Below are 5,146 nucleotides of genomic sequence, written 5' to 3' on the forward strand. Positions count from 1 at the left end.
GTATTGTACCTTGTTCAACCTTCTCGAAATAACCAAGGTGTTAAACGTATTCTAACCTCCCTGTCCAGTCTCTCAAAATAACAAACAGAGCTTCTAGAGAGCCTGGCTCTACAATATTACATAAACAGAGCTTATAGAGAGTCTGGCTCTACAATATTAAATGAACAGAGCTTATAGAGAGCCTGGCTCTACAATATTACATAAACAGAGCTTCTAGAGAGCCTGGCTCTACAATATTACATAAACAGAGCTTATAGAGAGTCTGGCTCTACAATATTATATAAACAGAGCTTATAGAGAGTCTGGCTCTACAATATTATATAAACAGAGCTTATAGAGAGTCTGGCTCTACAATATTACATAAACAGAGCTTCTAGAGAGCCTGGCTCTACAATATTATATAAACAGAGCTTCTAGAGAGTCTGGCTCTACAATATTACATAAACAGAGCTTATAGAGAGCCTGGCTCTACAATATTAAATAAACAGAGCTTATAGAGAGCCTGGCTCTACAATATTAAATAAACAGAGCTTATAGAGAGCCTGGCTCTACAATATTAAATAAACAGAGCTTATAGAGAGTCTGGCTCTACAATATTACATAAACAGAGCTTATAGAGAGCCTGGCTCTACAATATTAAATAAACAGAGCTTATAGAGAGCCTGGCTCTACAATATTAAATAAACAGAGCTTATAGAGAGCCTGGCTCTACAATATTATATAAACAGAGCTTATAGAGAGTCTGGCTCTACAATATTACATAAACAGAGCTTCTAGAGAGTCTGGCTCTACCATATTATATAAACAGAGCTTATAGAGAGTCTGGCTCTACCATATTATATAAACAGAGCTTATAGAGAGCCTGGCTCTACCATATTATATAAACAGAGCTTATAGAGAGTCTGGCTCTACAATATTACATAAACAGAGCTTCTAGAGAGTCTGGCTCTACCATATTATATAAACAGAGCTTATAGAGAGTCTGGCTCTACAATATTACATAAACAGAGCTTATAGAGAGCCTGGCTCTACCATATTATATAAACAGAGCTTATAGAGAGTCTGGCTCTACAATATTACATAAACAGAGCTTATAGAGAGCCTGGCTCTACAATATTATATAAACAGAGCTTATAGAGAGTCTGGCTCTACAATATTACATAAACAGAGCTTCTAGAGAGTCTGGCTCTACAATATTATATAAACAGAGCTTATAGAGAGTCTGGCTCTACAATATTACATAAACAGAGCTTCTAGAGAGTCTGGCTCTACAATATTATATAAACAGAGCTTATAGAGAGTCTGGCTCTACCATATTAAATAAACAGAGCTTATAGAGAGCCTGGCTCTACAATATTATATAAACAGAGCTTATAGAGAGTCTGGCTCTACAATATTACATAAACAGAGCTTCTAGAGAGTCTGGCTCTACCATATTATATAAACAGAGCTTATAGAGAGTCTGGCTCTACCATATTAAATAAACAGAGCTTATAGAGAGCCTGGCTCTACAATATTATATAAACAGAGCTTATAGAGAGCCTGGCTCTACAATATTATATAAACAGAGCTTATAGAGAGCCTGGCTCTACAATATTAAATAAACAGAGCTTATAGAGAGCCTGGCTCTACAATATTATATAAACAGAGCTTATAGAGAGCCTGGCTCTACAATATTATATAAACAGAGCTTATAGAGAGCCTGGCTCTACAATATTATATAAACAGAGCTTATAGAGAGCCTGGCTCTACAATATTATATAAACAGAGCTTATAGAGAGCCTGGCTCTACAATATTATATAAACAGAGCTTATAGAGAGCCTGGCTCTACAATATTAAATAAACAGAGCTTATAGAGAGCCTGGCTCTACAATATTATATAAACAGAGCTTATAGAGAGCCTGGCTCTACAATATTATATAAACAGAGCTTATAGAGAGCCTGGCTCTACAATATTATATAAACAGAGCTTATAGAGAGCCTGGCTCTACAATATTAAATAAACAGAGCTTATAGAGAGTCTGGCTCTACAATATTAAATAAACAGAGCTTATAGAGAGCCTGGCTCTACAATATTATATAAACAGAGCTTATAGAGAGCCTGGCTCTACAATATTATATAAACAGAGCTTATAGAGAGCCTGGCTCTACAATATTATATAAACAGAGCTTATAGAGAGCCTGGCTCTACAATATTATATAAACAGAGCTTATAGAGAGCCTGGCTCTACAATATTAAATAAACAGAGCTTATAGAGAGTCTGGCTCTACAATATTAAATAAACAGAGCTTATAGAGAGCCTGGCTCTACAATATTAAATAAACAGAGCTTCTAGAGAGTCTGGCTCTACAATATTAAATAAACAGAGCTTATAGAGAGCCTGGCTCTACAATATTAAATAAACAGAGCTTCTAGAGAGTCTGGCTCTACAATATTAAATAAACAGAGCTTATAGAGAGCTCTACAATATTACATAAACAGAGCTTATAGAGAGCCTGGCTCTACCATATTATATAAACAGAGCTTATAGAGAGCCTCTACAATATTACATAAACAGAGCTTATAGAGAGCTCCTACAATATTAAATAAACAGAGCTTATAGAGAGCTTCTCTACAATATTAAATAAACAGAGCTTATAGAGAGTCTGGCTCTACAATATTAAATAAACAGAGCTTATAGAGAGTTCTCTACAATATTACATAAACAGAGCTTATAGAGAGCCTGCCTCTACAATATTAAATAAACAGAGCTTATAGAGAGTCTGGCTCTACAATATTAAATAAACAGAGCTTATAGAGAGCTCTACAATATTACATAAACAGAGCTTATAGAGAGCCTGGCTCTACCATATTATATAAACAGAGCTTATAGAGAGCTCTACAATATTACATAAACAGAGCTTATAGAGAGCTCTACAATATTAAATAAACAGAGCTTATAGAGAGCTCTACAATATTAAATAAACAGAGCTTATAGAGAGTCTGGCTCTACAATATTAAATAAACAGAGCTTATAGAGAGCTCTACAATATTACATAAACAGAGCTTATAGAGAGCCTGGCTCTACAATATTAAATAAACAGAGCTTATAGAGAGCTCTACAATATTACATAAACAGAGCTTATAGAGAGCCTGGCTCTACCATATTATATAAACAGAGCTTATAGAGAGCTCTACAATATTATATAAACAGAGCTTATAGAGAGCTCTACAATATTATATAAACAGAGCTTATAGAGAGCCTGGCTCTACAATATTAAATAAACAGAGCTTATAGAGAGCCTGGCTCTACAATATTACATAAACAGAGCTTATAGAGAGCTCTACAATATTACATAAACAGAGCTTATAGAGAGCCTGGCTCTACCATATTATATAAACAGAGCTTATAGAGAGCTCTACAATATTATATAAACAGAGCTTATAGAGAGCTCTACAATATTATATAAACAGAGCTTATAGAGAGCCTGGCTCTACAATATTAAATAAACAGAGCTTATAGAGAGCCTGGCTCTACAATATTACATAAACAGAGCTTATAGAGAGCCTGGCTCTACAATATTACATAAACAGAGCTTATAGAGAGCCTGGCTCTACAATATTACATAAACAGAGCTTATAGAGAGCCTGGCTCTACAATATTACATAAACAGAGCTTATAGAGAGCCTGGCTCTACAATATTACATAAACAGAGCTTATAGAGAGCCTGGCTCTACAATATTACATAAACAGAGCTTATAGAGAGCCTGGCTCTACAATATTACATAAACAGAGCTTATAGAGAGCTCTACAATATTACATAAACAGAGCTTATAGAGAGCCTGGCTCTACAATATTACATAAACAGAGCTTATAGAGAGTCTGGCTCTACAATATTAAATGAACAGAGCTTATAGAGAGCCTGGCTCTACAATATTACATAAACAGAGCTTATAGAGAGCCTGGCTCTACAATATTACATAAACAGAGCTTATAGAGAGCCTGGCTCTACAATATTACATAAACAGAGCTTATAGAGAGTCTGGCTCTACAATATTACATAAACAGAGCTTATAGAGAGCTCTACAATATTACATAAACAGAGCTTATAGAGAGCCTGGCTCTACAATATTACATAAACAGAGCTTATAGAGAGCCTGGCTCTACAATATTACATAAACAGAGCTTATAGAGAGTCTGGCTCTACAATATTACATAAACAGAGCTTATAGAGAGCTCTACAATATTACATAAACAGAGCTTATAGAGAGCCTGGCTCTACAATATTACATAAACAGAGCTTATAGAGAGCTCTACAATATTACATAAACAGAGCTTATAGAGAGCCTGGCTCTACAATATTACATAAACAGAGCTTATAGAGAGCTCTACAATATTAAATAAACAGAGCTTATAGAGAGTCTGGCTCTACAATATTACATAAACAGAGCTTATAGAGAGCTCTACAATATTACATAAACAGAGCTTATAGAGAGCCTGGCTCTACAATATTACATAAACAGAGCTTATAGAGAGCTCTACAATATTACATAAACAGAGCTTATAGAGAGCCTGGCTCTACAATATTAAATAAACAGAGCTTATAGAGAGCTCTACAATATTACATAAACAGAGCTTATAGAGAGCCTGGCTCTACAATATTACATAAACAGAGCTTATAGAGAGCTCTACAATATTACATAAACAGAGCTTATAGAGAGCCTGGCTCTACAATATTACATAAACAGAGCTTATAGAGAGTCCTCTACAATATTACATAAACAGAGCTTATAGAGAGCCTGGCTCTACAATATTACATAAACAGAGCTTATAGAGAGCTCTACAATATTACATAAACAGAGCTTATAGAGAGCCTGGCTCTACAATATTAAATAAACAGAGCTTATAGAGAGTCTGGCTCTACAATATTACATAAACAGAGCTTATGAGAGAGCTCTACAATATTACATAAACAGAGCTTATAGAGAGCCTGGCTCTACAATATTACATAAACAGAGCTTGTAGAGAGCCTGGCTCTACAATATTACATAAACAGAGCTTATAGAGAGTCTGGCTCTACAATATTACATAAACAGAGCTTTATAGAGAGCTCTACAATATTACATAAACAGAGCTTATAGAGAGCCTGGCTCTACAATATTAC

The sequence above is a fragment of the Coregonus clupeaformis genome, unplaced genomic scaffold (genome assembly GCF_020615455.1).
Source record: "Coregonus clupeaformis isolate EN_2021a unplaced genomic scaffold, ASM2061545v1 scaf2056, whole genome shotgun sequence".
NCBI lineage: Eukaryota > Metazoa > Chordata > Actinopteri > Salmoniformes > Salmonidae > Coregonus > Coregonus clupeaformis.